General features: G+C 48.9%; 1 protein-coding gene across 5 annotated transcripts in view; it reads right to left on the reverse strand.

The window, feature by feature from the left end:
- The window catches only part of HDAC4 (histone deacetylase 4), a 181,566-nt gene extending 175,700 nt beyond the window's left edge, over nt 1-5,866 (reverse strand). For 4 of the 5 annotated variants that reach the window (XM_058027487.1, XM_058027485.1, XM_058027486.1 and 1 more), the window contains exon 1: nt 5,780-5,866. The gene's annotated coding sequence lies outside the window, so the exon portion shown is untranslated. Of the gene's footprint in view, nt 1-5,215; nt 5,297-5,779 lie in introns of those variants that run through there. The other variant, XM_058027484.1, reaches the window with a different exon arrangement.
- Nucleotides 5,867-16,388: the final 10,522 nt, after the last annotated feature.

The following is a 16,388-nucleotide window of genomic DNA, read 5'->3' on the forward strand; positions in this document are numbered from 1 at the left end:
ATTTATATTCAATATATATAGGCATTTTGGGGCGATTTAGATTGCCTCAAATACATATAAAAATTTATTTATTTTTATATATTTATATTCAATATATATAGGCATTTTGGGGTGATTTAGGTTGCCTCAAAAACATATTAAAAATATACATATGTTTATTTATTTATATATATATATATTTATATATATTCATATATATAGGCATTGTGGGGCAATTCAGGTTGCCTCAAAAACATATTAAAAATTATTTGTTTATTTATATATTTATATATATTCATATTTAAATATAGGCATTTTGGGGCGATTTAGATTGCCTCAAATACATATAAAAATTTATTTATTTATTTTTATATATTTATATTTTTATATATTCTATATATATAGGCATTTTGGGGTGATTTAGGTTGCCTCAAATACATCTAAAAAATACATATTTATTTATTTGTTTATTTTTATATATATTCATATATATATAGGCATTTTGGGGCGATTTAGATTGCCTCAAATACATATAAAAATTTATTTATTTTTATATTTTTATATATATTCATATTTATATATATATATAGGCATTGTGGGGTGATTTAGGTTGCCTCAAATACATCTAAAAAATATATATATTATATATTTGAGACAACCTACATCGACCCAAAACGCTAACAGCTATTTCCTCCCCCACCATACACAGCTTTTACTTTAGTATTTTACAAGATTAAAAGACTGTTTCCCCCTTTTACTGGTTACCAATATTGCCATATTTCTAATCACTAAGGCAGACAGCATTAGTGTTTCTGCTGTTTGTCAGCTTCAGCTATTTGAGGCAAACACACGTTTTTATGTTGTTTTTTTTTTTTTTTTTTCCCCAAGCTCAGCAAGTGAGGGGAACCTTGCACTGCTCTGTTTCCTTGCATGGCAGTGGAGCACTGGCATGCTTGGGCTGGGGAAGCTGGAAGCAAAGGTAAATGGAAGGGGGCTCAAAACTGAAATGCAATTGTAAATTCAGTGACAGGACAAATCCCATTGGCTTCTCTGCCCACTGAAACACATCCTTACAAAAGCACAAGCTCAAGGGGTTCCAGCAGGACTCTGATAAAATCTAAACCCATGTAGACTTGTTAGCAGGATTGAAAAAGAGGATGGAAAAGCGATGGGAAAACTGGAAACAAGCTAAAGGTGAACTGGCAGAGCAGTGAAGTAGAATGTGACACCACTGAAGAAGCCAGCAAGAAGAATACTTGGCAAATATTTAACAAATGTCATTACCAGTGCCCCAATAAAATGTTCAATTAATATTTCCTTGTGGTTTGGGACAAGCTCTGCCATTTGAAACAGGCCAGCAACAGATCCCACTGAGCAAATAAACTCCTTTGTGCATACTCAACCACGGGTACAAGACCAGTGAAACACAGTCCCAAGAGCTGGGGGTTCATATTTGCTTTACATATAAATACAAATACACAATGCCAAAGAGGAGGACACCAAAGAAGTGTTTTAACCCAAGGTTAAGCTGGCACAGCTGGGCAGGGAGCACTCAAGTTCTCAAGGCCTGGAGGGGAGCATCACTTAGCCCACAGCACATGGGGACAGCTGGTTACAGGGACCCTACAGAGGCACAGCGTGGGATACCAGCACAAAGGGAACCTGGAAGATGAAGGAAAACTCCTGAAATATTTGATTTATCCCATCTTATGTATTTATGGGCAAGTCAGCCTCAACACTTGGTTTGCAAGGTGTTTGGGCACTCCAGGTACAGACAGTCTGCAGCTTCCCCTGATTTGAAACCTGCAAATGAACCTCGAGGACGAGCTCCAGGTACACTGCAGCAAGTTTCTGGATCACAGATACATCTTCAGCTGCCTTTAAAAAGTTTCTACTCCCCAGAAAGCACAAAGCATTTGAAAGAGAGATAAAAAGAGCAAACTGAGCTAAACCCACAGGCAGCTTTAACCTTTGTTTTGAACAAGTCCTGCTTCTCACCCCTGCAGCCCCACAGGTTTAAGGTTGAAGACTCAACTCCAGATTTTCAGCAGGCTATAAACAGGCAGCTCCACTGCCCATGGGAGGAAGCAATCTCCCCTGGCAGGGTGGGCAGCCCTGGCACAGGGTCCCAGAGCAGCTGTGGCTGCCCCTGTATCCCTGGCAGTGCCCAAAGCCAGGTTGGACAGGGCTTGGAGCAGCCTGGGACAGAGGAAGGTGTCCCTGCCATGGATGGGCTCCAAGGTCCCTTCCAACCCAAACCATTCCATGATTGCATGGCCAGGAGAAGCACAGGCACTGCCCACGGGGGCTGCAGTCACTCTGCTCTCCAGGAGTGGGCAAACCACAAGGCTGGTGCTGAAAGCACAACAACCTGACAAGCTGGGCAAAGCCTCCCCCAGAAATCATCCCTCAGCTAACACAGGTCCATGGGACGGGCAAACCTTCCCAGGCCAGATGCTCCAAGGGCTCAGGAGGCAGTCCGGAGTTCAAGCCCTTAAAGATTTGGGCAAAACATGTTTCTGCAAGACAAGCCACTGCCATCTGCACCTACCTAAATACCTCCTATCAGGTCCTGCCACCAGGTAACTTCCTCAGGAGTTCATCAATCCCCAGGTGTCTCTAAACACATCACTACCAGTTTAAGAAAAACCCCCCATTCTTGTATTTACCTTTTCCTGCTGTTACTGCACTGCTGTTTTTTACCTTTTCTGCATTACTGGGACATTGCCTGTGAAACATAAGCACAGGCAAGATTAAGCAAGAAACTATCCTTGCTGTTTTCATCTACTCTTGGAATGGTTTGGGTGAAAAGGGACTTAAAGGCCACCCAGTTCCACCCCCCTGCTATGGGCAGAGACACCTTCCCCTATCCCAGGCTGCTCCAAGCCCTCTCCAACCTGGCCTTTCTTTATTTTCCTGGTGATTCACCATTAAAGGCAAGCAAGAAAGTGAAACTAACTTCCACTATGGAGGCCGCAGGCATCCTACACCAGGACCTGTGCCTCCTCCACCCTGGAAACTCCCTGGGCTTCTCAAGAACCTGGTAACTCACACCTGGCAGCTCTCCTCTGCTTTAGGACAGTCCATTTAGCAGATTTTAGGAGGTGGCAGCACACAGACACAGGCTGCCCACCAGACATCTCCTCCCAAGGGTGCACAAGCTTTCCCATGCCTTCCTTCCACGCCTCCATCCCGCGGAGCAAACGACAAAATTCTTCTGGTGTTCTGAGCTGATTTCCAAAATGCTCTCTCTAATCTGTCTCCTTTCTAAAGCTAAGTCCTGAAGCAAAACAAACAAACAAACATAAAAACAGGGTGGCAAAGTTAAAATTGTGAAGATTTAAGGATATTTTTTTCCCCTAAGTTTAGACCACCAAGGGCACAGCTTAATACGAACACCGGGAATCTGTCAGATGCGCACGCTAAAAAGGATGGAGGGAAAAAAAAAAAAAAAAGCAGAGAATCCTGGAAAGCTGCATCTTCCACATTTCACTTTACCCAGAAAATCTGCAGCCACTAAAACTTACTCTAACTGGGTGGCATTTTACATTTCCAAATGTAATTGAGTGAGCGTGTTGCCATGGCGACAGCAGGGTTCTGCAATAACTTTGTTGCCTTGTAATTGCTGTATATTTGTATACAAGCAGCTGAGCTTTCTTTAATTCAAATGCCCTCAACTCTTCCCAGCGAGGGCTGCCGAGCGACGGCGGCGGCTTTTTAGGCTGAGAACTCTCAACAGCGGTGCTGGAAACATCAGAAACCATTAAAACTCAGCGCCGCGACCGACCGCATTACACACACGCACAGAGAAAAAAACAAAACACCCCACCAGGAAACCCGGCCAAGAACCAGATTATTATATAAACTTCAGAGCTCCTTAGCTTTTAAAAATGTTGCCGTTGCAACGACAACAACAACAAACAAGAAGGGGAAAAAAAAAAAGCACGATTCGGATAATTAACTCCAGGTAGATTTGGCAGCGAGCGGGGAGCACTTTGAGGGCAGGGAATAAACGCAGCGCGGGTCCCATTTATTGACAGGGCGCAATACCAGCAAATCCAAACGCTTCGGCCAGGGGGATTACTCGCTCGCCGTGGTCCAGAGCAGCGCTTGCTCCATCTCCCCGGCCTCCGAGCAGCGCTGCGAGCACAAGGGGATGCGGCTGTGGGAAAAGGAGGTGCCTGGCGGGAGAGAAGCGGCAGGACGGCAGGGAGCCGCCACAGCCCCGCCGCACGCCCCGTCCACGCCAGGCTTTTACAAGGCATTTTCACACCCTCCATCCACCCACACCTTCCCGACACACATACATCCCCACTCCTTGCGAGCGTTCGCGGAGCTGTAACCCAGCCCGGAACATGAGGCAAGGCTGGAACACGAAATCCTCCCGGTACGGGCCGTCAGCGATTTACGCCAAAACAATTTATCGACAGGCAAAACCCCCAAAAACCCAGCGCCTTCCCCTGCCGCGGAGTGGGCGCACAGCACAATTACGCAAGTGCTTCGAGGCGAGGGCAGGTTCCCTTCCCCTCCAGCCGCTGCCCAGCACTGACAGCGTCCAATTTATTGTTATGTAAATCCATCAGCCCCGCCGAGCTGTCACCGACACCCCGGCGGGCAGCGTTTTTTTTGGGGGCAGCGCGCAGCATCTTTCCCCTGATAAATCCCTGCAGCAAAACCCACACGCGGCTGCCGGGCAACACCTCCCTCCCTCCCTCTCGCCAGCCCCGGAGCTCGCCTCTTTCTGCTTCGTTTCGCCCCGAGCAAGCCGAGCCTCCCGGTTTCACCGAGCCGCACGTGGTGTGTCCCCCCTGGAACCCCCAAAAACCGGAGCTCTGCCCGCGAGGCTGCAGCGCTGGGCCTGGGAGCCGGGATTGCCACGGCCGGGCTCCCCGAGAGCAGCACCCCCGGTTTGCTCCTCCCGGGCACAGAAAAAGCCATTTTGGGGCTTTTCTTGCAGGAGGAGCCGAGCGCCGCGGGGCCCGAGCCCGGCAGCCCCGGACGCAAACTTTCCGCAAGTCGCGCGTTATTCGCGGCATGAGGACGAGGGAAGGACGCGCGGGGGGACAGGATGGAAGAACCGACCCCGGGCCGCGGCCCGCTCGGGCGCCGCAGGGCCCCGCCGCGGGCGTCGCCCCCGCCGCAGGGCCGCGCCCGCCCCGCCGAGCCGCGAGGCCGGGCCCCCGTGCGGCGCTGCCCGCGGCCCGCCGCTCGCTCGCCTGCCCCGCCGGTCACTCACCGCTGCCCGCATCGCCTCGCCTCGCCCCGCACGGACCGAGCGCCGCCGCCGCCGCCGCCGGGGGGACGAGGCGGAGCCGCGGCCGCCCGGGAGGGGCGGGGCGAGCGCGCGGGGGGCGGGGCTGCAGGCGGTGGCGGCCCCGCCCGCCCCATTCACAAAAAGTCGGGTCCCGCGCGCTGAGTGGGCGGCGGCGCTGCCCGTCACGCCCCCCGCGCCCCGCCCTCCCCGCCCGCCGCGCCCAGGCCGGGCCGGGCCGATGGCGCGCGGCGGCCCCGCCCCGCCCGGCGCGCCGCCCAATCAGCGCGCGGGCTGCGGCGCCGCGCGGCTCAAATCCGCCCGCCACCAGCGCGCGGGCGCCTATGATTGGCCGCGCCAGCTGCCCGTCACCTCCCCCTCCCACGGCCGCGGCGCAGCGGCGACCAGCGGCCCCCGGGAGCGGCCCCGCCGCGCCGCCAGCCCGCCGGGCGGGGAGGCGAGCGGCCTTAAAGGGCCCGCGCCGCGGGCAGCCCGAGCGCGACGGCGGAGGCGGCGCGGCTCGGCGGCGACGGAGCCCCGCGTACTGACCTGAACGGTGGGCGCGGCGGGGACGCTGCGCGGCGATGGCTCCCCAGGCGCGGAGCGCGCCACCGACGGACTCAGCCCGTGACGGGTTCCGCCATCTTGGAATTTTTTTTAGATGGGGAGTCACGTGGTGCAACCATTTTTTCCTCGCGGCCAATCAGCGGGCGCGGGTTATTTATAGCCGCGCGGGGGAAGGGGGACCAATCGGACCCCGCCCCGCGCGCCCCCGGCCACGCCCCGTGGCGCGCGGCCCGTCGCCATGGCGACCAGGGGGCGGGACAGGGGCCGCCATGTTGGCCCCCAGCCCGCGGCCCCGCCGGGATCGGGATTGGGAATCGGGAATTGGGATCGGGTTCCTGATCCCCCCCCAGCCCCAGTGGCCGCAGCAACTGCGATCCGTGCCGTGTAGACGGTATTGCGGTAAAACGTGGAACTTTGGGGTGTTTTTACGCCCCAGGTTTCCGCAACCGCGATCCCGCTCCCTCACGGGCCGGTCTGTGTTTTCCGCCAGGTACCGCATGTAACACTGAATATCTGAGGCGAGGGGTGAACGACAGAAAGGGCAAGGCATGATTCAACATATTTGCCTGAATTACCGAGTGGAAATACAAAAATAAAAAGGCGTTTTCCGGCAATGCTTCCCTCTATCCCCGTTTTCTCAGTGATTGATTGATTTTTGAGTTGTACCTGGAATTACCCCGTTCAGCTGACACATCTCGCTTCACTCGTATTTTGTTCATTCACGCAGTGCCCAAAACAACCCAAATCCTGCTTCCTGATGATGGGAAGGAAAATATTGCAGTGTTGGGTGCAAGAAGTTCATCCTGTGGGACACAAATAGATGGGAACATCCCAGCAGCGATGTGTTATCCCATTATTTCAATTTCCCAGAGGAGCTATGGCTGCCCCTGTATCCCTGCAAGTGTCCAAGGCCAGGCTGGACAGGGCTTGGAGCAGCCTGGGATAGTGGAAAGGAGATTTCCTGCAAAGCTTCCAAGGAGTTTCTTCCCATCCTTGCCTAAGGCAAGCTGAAACATGACATTCCTTATTCGCAGGCAGCCATCCCAGCACGCTTCTGGTGGGTTTGATTAATTGGCTCTTGCTAAATTGTTTTTAAAACTTCCAGATTTCCCTTATAGGAAAAAAAAAGTTAAAAAAAAATAAATGAACTCCTGTCATTCAGCCATCTGGATTTACATAAATTCTGGGACCTGATGGGAATTGCTAACAACTTTGTCCCTCTCAAATTCTGCTTATATGTGGTCGTATATAAACACTGCTCCTTTTCTCTTTTACCTTTTTGGACTTCTTTACCACCTGTGTTTTCATTTGGAAGGGCCACCCTTACAAAAACCCTTGGCACATTGAACCAGATCCTTGAAGTTTTGGGGTTTTTTTCCAGGCTGTCGACAGGCTCCCAGGAAATGGTGACATTTCCCCGTAATGCACACCTGAGAGCGCCCCTGGCATTAAGAACAACCCTTCTGCCCGAAGCCAAAGCCCTTTGTGTTCCATTTGCAGCTTCTTGGGCTTGTTTGCTGTTCCTTGGCTGCTGAGATTTCCCAGAGTTGTCCTGCCCTCTTTACTGGGGCTAGTTCAGATGGATGGGGGAACATGCGCATCAATAAGCTCCCAAATTATTTTTGAGTGCCTATGGGTGGAAAACCTTCAGGACCAGAGGGTTACCAAGGCAGGGCAATATTTGAGGTCTGCCCTCCCCTTGGTCCCCATTTCTGCTCCAGCCATGGCAGGGTTTGGTCCCAAACCCTTTAAACATGGCTTACAACCAAGCCAGCTGCCTTGCCTCCCCGCACTGCTGGAGCAGTTTGGAAACAGGAAACGAGAGGAGAGAGCTGTGCCCTGGAAGTTGCCATGGAGTGGAAGTTCTACCTTCAGGTTTTGATTGATGCTGTACCTGTGGCTGTGGGTGTGAGTACGTGTCTCTATTAATACCCAGTCTAGGCTAACCTGTGCATAATGGCAGAAAATTAAACCTTTGTCGTTGCTCATGGAAATTAGAGCTCGGAGATTCGCAAGGGAAAGGCTTCTTGCTATATGTTAAATCCAACATATTGGCTATAGCTGTATATAGATTGTTTTTGCTGTATTTGAGGCTGAAAAACTTACTCAGAAGCCTGTTGGAGCAAAAAATAAAAATCTAAAATAAAAACCAACACCCTGGCAGAGCTAATTCATGAAGATTTAAATAAAAAGCAATTACAGAACTTCCCGCCTACCTCCACCTCATCTTTAGCTGAACTCCTTGTTTGTCAGGAATGATTCCATTTTTTATGTTCTCAAGCAGGAAACAGCCATCACAACACTCCAGCTAATTTCCCTCGCTAGTCACAAGGAGCTGCTGAAAGTAAAAGAGGGTGCTTCAGCTTTCCACTCCAACCCTGCCGCTCCACAGGCTAAAAAAAAAAAAAAAAAAAAAAAAGGAGGAGAGAGTGAGGAAGAGAGCCAGCAGGAACTTCTTCTGGAGCCCAGACACCAAAGATATTCTCCAAGTGGCAGTTCCTTGCAGAAAAGTCAAGCCTAGGCACAATTTCCAACCTGCTGATGCCTCCTTCTTCTTCCTCCTGATCATTCAGTCTCCATCACTGACCTCCCTTGGTTTTCCTGTCCCCTCATCACCCTCCTGTGCTTTATCTCCCACTGCCTGTTCTCCATCTGTCCCACTGGGTTACTCCTTTTTGCCATCCAAAGGAAAACCCCATCAAACCCACACAGCTCTGATGGGACAGGGAATTTTGAATTTACATTGCCCCCTCCTGTGTTTTCCTCCAGCACACCTTTCATTGTGGAGTTTTGTTCTGCTCTTAGTGGTTTTTCAACGCTGGTGAGTTTTGCTTCAGCTGGAACTCCTCCTTCTCTCCTCACAGCTCACTGTGAGCCAGAACAAGGTGGTTCTCCTCCACTTCTGAGCCCCCCACGCCTGTGCTTGGCTGCGGGAGCCAATTCCCAGCTTGTCTGCACACCGCACACTTCATCAAGTCTGCAGCACTCAGGGCCTGAAAGAGCTGAAATCCCGAAGCAGTGAGAGCCAAACTCTGAGAAACGAGTTATTGCTGTTGTTTTGGGCAAAATCAAGTCCCTGTCCCCTGCCTGGGGGGAAAAACAAGCAAGTGGAGTTCAAAATGGAGGTCACAAATGTAAATTTTGCTTTCTTCTCATATTTACACTTCATTTTTGCTGATGGAGATACACTGGATTGTTATGGCAGTCATTTCACAATGACTGAGTGCAAAACACCTTTAAAATAAAACTGCTTGTTGAAGTTTGTTTTCAATATTTTTCTGGATTTCTATCAACTTCCTATTTATTTAGCAGCTATGCTCTCAAATATGTTATGGAATATCCTGACTTGGAAGGGATCCACAAGGATCATCATTCCTACTGCAGAGAGAAAAATTATTCTGTGGCCATTACAAACCACTGCCCAAAAGTTCTTAGGGTGTCATCATCCCTCCAAATTAAACTGAAGAATTAAGAGCATGAAAGGAATCTCTTTTCCCCCTCAACTGTTTTTTGGGGTTTTTTGGTTTGTTTTTTTTTTTGGGTTTTTTTTTTTTTTTTTTGGTTCAGTCAATTTCAGTAGCAATTAAGGCTTAAATTGAGATGAAAAGCAGAAATAAGTCCAAAATGAATATGGAATCTTTGTGAAATCGAGGCTAAAATAGCTGTTGGATATGCTTAATTTATCAGCACTCATTTTCCCATTCTTAATATTAAAAATAAGGGAAATGTGCATCAGTTTATTATATTTCTTTTCATCCATGGCAGCTGCTAGGAGAAAAATGTGGGGTGTGTCTCTCTATAGTGGGAACCTTCAAGGAAATATTGATCCATTTTTCTATTCTGTCTCTTTCAACCAGGCAAAAAAAAAAAAAAAAAAAAAAAAAAAAAAAAAAAAAAAAAGTCGTTGTCCAGGGTGAAAAACAATTAAAATCTAAATAAATGTAAGAAAAATATGACAAGGAGAAAAAAAAAAAGAGGAAAAATAGAAATAAACCATTTGCAGCCTGGCCCCTGGGTGTTGGTTTTACGTGAAGAGACTGACTTGCAGCTGAATGACGAGTAGGATATTTTTCTGCTGAAATATTGATAGTAGATTACACTAAACCACAAACTATCTCCAGAAAGCCCATCATTTCTAATCCTAATGGTGTTTTCTTTCCCTTGGCTGACTACTACATTCATGAGATGATGGCTTTATTCTATCTGGGGGAAAAACTTTTTACCATACAGCTAAATTAACTTGTCAAAAGACTTCAAACTTCGGAAGCTTTTACAGCCCGATTCAAAGCTATTATTCAGGATTGAATGAGAAGGCTGTGGACTGTAAAAGCTGGCAAAGAAAAAAAAATAAAATAAAAATTTCAGCAGCATTCAGGAGTTGAATGGAGCACTCACTTTTTGTTCAGGTTGTGTGTGTTTCATTGAGCTGTCTCGGAAAAAGCTGGATTTTTGTATTTTAAAGCAAAATGCTTCTTTCTGCTGCTCTGGAAGCGGTGACCCAGTCCATGCTCTTTCACACACACACGGTTATATTTAGTTTGTGCCAACCTAAATAAGTGTCAACCAGCTTTCCAGAAATGTGGGGAGCACAAAAGAGAACGGCCAGCAGCTAAATTGAGGCAGAACGAGAACACAATTAGACTTATTTTTATCCTTTTCTTTTAAAATCAGATCACAGACTATCTTACAGTCAGCTACAGCTTTCTCATGCAAATAAAAATGCCTGGCTTGAGGAGCAGCAACTTTCAGATTTTGCAGACGAGGAGCAGCTGGCAGAGCTCGTGCTTGGAGTCTTTCCTGTCGCGGATCCAATCTTCTGTGGGACAGATCTGGAATGAAAAGCCAAGCCGCCAATTGCAGCCCCCAGAAGGGAACCCAGGGCTCTCTGGGACTCGCAGACACGTTCAGGATGTGGCAGGATGGGATCCACCCGGGGAGTGGCCTTGGTTCAGCTCTGAGCGCTCTGGATGCAGCAGCCTGGGGCTGCTCCACAGGGAACGCTGAGCACAGGAGCAATCCCTAAACACAGCCTCTCACCAGGGCCTGCAGGGAGCTCCTGCTGCCCCCAGAGCTCACTGTGGCGTTCAGAACCTGGATTAGAGTCCCTGGAGTGTTCGTGGAGGTGCCCAGAGCCTGCAGCACCTTGGAGTTCAGAGCACAGCACCACTGTATGGAGGATCCAAGTGCATATCCCTCTTCTGCCTGCCAGGTTCCTCCTCCATGGGCAGGGACACCTTCCACTATCCCAGGCTGCTCCAAGCCCTGTCCAGCCTGGTCTTGGACACTGCCAGGGATCCAGGGGCAGCCACAGCTTCTCTGAGCACCCTCACTGCCCTTTTACTAAAGAACTTCCTTTTAAATCATCTTCCCAAGATCTGAGCTCAGATGGGTTTCGAAGGAACCAGCAGCAGAGCACCAAGGTGTTTTAGAGCTTGGCAGTCCAGAAGCCACTTGATTGCTGCCTTCATAACAAGGTACCAAGATGATCTCAGGATTTTAAGCACTTGACACTGAAGTGGCACTGATAGATGATGTGTGCAGACAAAATTGCATGGACCTTTCAAATTCCCAACTATTCCCTCCTTTGTTTTGCTGCTCTAGGGATTGTTTAATCTCATTTCATGTGGGTCACAGCATTTCCTGAATACCAATATCTATTAAAAACCACCTATGCTTTGCATCTAACAAAACCTCAGTTGACCCGTTTCCCCTTTCCTATGGCAAAACCAGAACCACAGTTTTGGACTGGAATCCACTAAAGCACTAAAACACCTCAAATTTTCTCTGCCTGCTTATCAAGGAGCAAGGAATTTTTTCCTAATGCAAGCTCCTTAAATGTGATATCTTAAAAGTTTGTGTTCCTTATGAGCACCTTCACTGAGTTCTTAAAAAGCATCAGAGCAGAGCAAGATGTGCCAGCAGCGGTGTCCAAATAGCACCAGTGGCATCAAAATAATGAGAGGAATGTCTGAAAAGTCTGAAGGGTTACACTCAAACCCTGTTAAATAGCTGGGTGGGACTCTGGAATCCAGCCCTGATACGTTGTTTAATAGAAATGCAAGAACTGAGTGCTGGCCCATTAATGATAAAAATAAAGTTTTAGAATGTATGAGGATGAGAGGTCAGAGGAGTCAAAAACCTCTGCAGCCCTAGAAATGTCTGTGTGACTCTAAAACACAGGCTGAAAGGAGAGCTACTTCCCTCTTCCAGGGTCACAAGGCCTCTAAAAGACCAGGAGGTCCCTCTAGCTTTCTTCCACAAGGAAAAAAGAAAGGAAAAAAGGCAGAGTTCCCATTCTGCAAAAGAGCAGATCACAGAAACCCCATGGTTTCCTGGACTAGATCCAAGGACAGGACCGACAAGGATGGGATGGAAACTCAAATGGAAGAGTTGTTTTTAAAAAAGCAGCGAGGCCATGGGGAGCAGCCCAGAGCTGGAATGTGAGGAACTGATACAGGGATCAATAACACCCACCCTGCAGAATGAGGGATGTGTAACCCTCCTTTTGGGAAAGGAAGGGTTTCGCAGGCTCCTCTAGGGGTGATGCTGCAATGGGATGTGTGCACAGCCTGGCAGTGGGACTGGTTTGGGATTTCCATTCCCACTGGGATCCGAGGGGATGAGGCACAGGCACCTCCACTCATCCTCATCAGGAGCTGCTTGCCAGGTGGCCTTTTGCACATCAAAGGCTGAGTTATCAGCAGAGCCTTTGTCTTGTATCAGGATAAGGGGCAGGATGTCTTCTGCTCGCACACAAAGACCAAGGGGCAGCAATCATGTGGTGGGCCAGAACCGGGATGTGCTTGTGTGTAACTGCACAGGAGACAGAAGGTGTTGGGGCTTTTTTCCCTGCTGGTCAAAGGAACCATAGAACTATTTCACCCCCTGCCATGGGCAGGGGCACCTTGCACTGTGCCAGGCTGCTCCAAGCCTGGCCTTGGCATTGCCAGGGATGGGGAAGCCACAGCTGCTCTGGGCACCTGGGCTCTGGGCTCTAAGCTCTCTCCAGAGCCTTCTCCCTTCTCTCCAGGGTGAGCACTCCCAGCCTGTCTCCATAGGAAAGAACACTTTTTATCACCTTGCTGTTGGTAAAGGCAGACAAGTCTTTCAGGGGAGATTACTTGTTAAATTATCCACAGTGCTGCAGATGCTCGGCTCTTTATTTTGGTTGTATATTTCAAAGAACAATTTCTCCAGCAAACAGTGCAACAGCTGTGGCTGATAAAACTCCTGGGTGCCATCATTATCCTTTTTCCTGATAGAGACTGTCACAGATTTACCATCGAGTTTTGGCTTGGAGGCTGGTGTTCTACAGCCAGCCAAAAATAAAATGGAGCTGGATAAGCCTTAACACAACAAAAGAAGAATTTACGAGGTTGGAAAACTAATTTGGAACTGCGATTATCAGAGCAGAGGAAGGAGCTGTGTCCAACACAGGTACAAGAGTACAGTTTGGATGTGACAGGGATCTGCAGTGACACATTCTCCTATGCTTGGCCACAGGGATCTTGCCACAAGACTGAGGATTTTGGAAGGTGGACTCATGCCATCATGAATTAAGATCTCTCACATATTTCCCAGTTGAATTCCCAGATCATCCATCAGTTTAGGGTGCCTCAGTTACTGACTGTCTATAAATCCATCTCTGGAGTCACACCCCAAAAACCTCTCCTGAGGTTTCTCCTCATACGTAAAGTCAGGCCTGGAAACCTCTTCAAAGGCATCCTCAGTCTTTAGCATGCAACCATAGAGTGTGAGGTCTCACCTTTGCCAGGATTTGCACCTGCACATCCTGGAAGGATGGGATCAGGAAGGTTGGAGAGGAGCTCCAGGATCATCGGGTCCAGCCCTGAACCCAGCACTGCAAGCACACCACCAACCCACATCCTCCAGGTGCCACAGCTTTACCACTTCCAGGGGCAGTGATCCCACCAATTCCTCACATGTCTGTCTGCAAGGCGCCTTTCCCTTGGAAATGGACTTTCCAAGCCCTGAATCCCTCACTCATTGTTCCAGATTGCCATGCAAGATGTTTTCCATTCCCATCTGTGTGGCAGATCACCTTTGTCGAGTGGGCAGTTTGCTTTATCTCTCTCTTTGAGTGACCACATTCACACCTCCCTGGGAGGGGACATTGCTGATAACAGACTATTGAATGTCACTGCATGGCTGATAAGAACTAGAACATCCCATTGGGAGATGTGAGCCCAGAGGGAGGAGCCAAGCATTGCTACCCAGATATAATCCAGAGGTGTTTGAGACACCAGCACGGCTTTCTCCACGGGATTCCCAGAGGAACAGCAGCTGCCTCTCCTTCCACTGGATCTTCAGAGGAACAATCCATCCTTCTCTACAGATCCCCCTGCTCCAACAGAACCACCCCTGACACTGCAGGAGGGCTGCAGCCACATTTCCAATGGGACTGCCACCAACAGCCTGACCCACAGGGTGTCAGGCTGGCTTCTGACTCTGTCACTGTTGTTCTGGTGCACTGCATTGTTTATTTTATCCTTTTTTTTTTTTTCTTTTCCCTCTTAAAGAACTGTTATTTCTGCTCCCATATTTTTGCCTGAGAGCCCCTTAATTTAAAATTTATAGGCATTGGGAGAGGTGGGGAGGGTTTACATTCTCCATTTCAGGAGAGGCTCCTGCCTTCCTTAGCAGACTCCTGTCTGTCCAAACCGAGACACTCATCCAAGGTGCCAAGCCCACAGCCCTGGCCTTTGGATTTCCAAAGCCAACTGCACCGTCAGCCCTTCTCAGGAACAGCTTCAAGGCTTAGTCCCAGAACTGAAGGGATGTTCCCTGGAGTCAATGGGCTCTGGGTGCTGGTGGTGAGGATGCCAGGTGAAGGGCTGGTTTTGGGATGCACACACCTGAGCACCGGGAGCAGGGGCCAGGCCACCAGGGAGCCATGGGAGCTTGGCAGCTTCCCCTCACTGCCAGCCTGGGTGGGACTGAGCCCAGCAGGGAAATGATCCCTGCTCCCAAGGCACCCCATCTTCCATGGGTTTTAATGAGCCAGCAGGATAGCCCCTTTCAGAACAGCAGCCTTTCAGCTGGGTTTAAAGAAGCATTTTTGCTCTTCTGGACTTGAGCCCAAAATCCCGCTTGGAGTAGCTAACATTCACGTCAGCAGAACTGCCCCAGCCAAACAGAAAGTTCTTTCTTTTTTTTTTTTTTCTTCTCCCTTAATTAAACTGTTATTCTCTCAAATCAAATATAAGCGTTCTCCTCATTCCAGACTAAGAAAGATCACAGGTGAATGCTGCCAGTGAAATTAAAAACTGACTTAAGACAGCTTTGCTTTTAAGAGAGTATTTTTTTTGGTTTGGTTTTTTTTTTTTTTTTTTTTTTTTTTGCTGGATGCCTCTTCACTGAGCCAACTGTTAGAACTGAAGTGGGGCAGGTTTTTAGGCTATCAAGTGCAAAAGATGTTTTCTGTCTGCATTCCTCCTTCAGAAGAGATAAACCAAGCCTAGAGAAATGAGGACACTGAAGCTCCTCGTGTCGTGGAGGGGTGAGGTGACCATGCCCAAAACACCCATTATCCACAGCTGCCCCTTTTGTTCCCAGGGCCACCATGAGCTCTGCTGGCAGAAGCAAACCCTCCCTGTCACAGCTCATACCAGGTACTGGAATTTCCAGTATGCTGTTCATACCCAGAAAGTCCCAAGACCAGAAGAGCAGCCCTTACACCCAGCCTGGCTGCCTTGAGGTCACAAAAGAACCATTTAGGTCGCAAAAGACATTTGGGATCCCTGAGTCCAGCTGTCCACCCAGCACCACCACCACGTTCTCCACTAGAACACATCCACACAGCTGCTGGACGCTTCCAGCAGTGGTGGCTCCACCACTGCCCTGTGCCAGCTCTTTGCAACCCTTCCCATGAGGAAACATTCCCTTATATCCACTCCAAACCTCCCCTGGCACAACTTGAAGTCGTTCCCTCTTGTCCTGTCTCTTGTGACCTGAGTCCCACCTGGCTGCTGCCTCCTGTCAGGGATTTGTAGAACCCTCAGCTCCCACCAGCCCTTAAAAAACCCTCTTGTTACAACCCTTTATTTCCAATAAGCAATTTATTCCCATTCTGCCTGGGTGCTTTGCAGAGGAACCCTGGAGAATGGCAGAGAACAACAGTTAAAAGAATAGAGTGGAATTACCCATCTCCTGCTCATTAAGTGACTTCAGATGGTACCAGCTTGCTGCATCTCTGGCAGGGAATGTTTTATTTGCTTAGTAAAGTTTTCACATGCAATATGTTGTTGCTGTTTTGTTTTGTTTCTGAAATCCCCTACCTATATATTTATTACAGACAGATATTATACCCTGGCAGTAAAGAAACACTGCAAAGTGCTAGTTAACTTCTCAGAGCTGCCTGAATAATTCCATAAATAGGAGGGGACTGAAATGACAACAATAAAAGGGATCCGTACTTTGAACAATAAATATGAACTGGAGCTCTGCTTTGGATTTGAGACATGCTGCAGCTAATAGGTATTCAGCTTGTGTGGGCCACTGACATTTAAATAAACACATGTGCAGTCCAAGGGGGTTGGCTGCAGAGCCTCTTGTCAATTGAATCCAGCCC

The sequence above is a fragment of the Melospiza georgiana genome, chromosome 7 (assembly GCF_028018845.1).
Source record: "Melospiza georgiana isolate bMelGeo1 chromosome 7, bMelGeo1.pri, whole genome shotgun sequence".
NCBI lineage: Eukaryota > Metazoa > Chordata > Aves > Passeriformes > Passerellidae > Melospiza > Melospiza georgiana.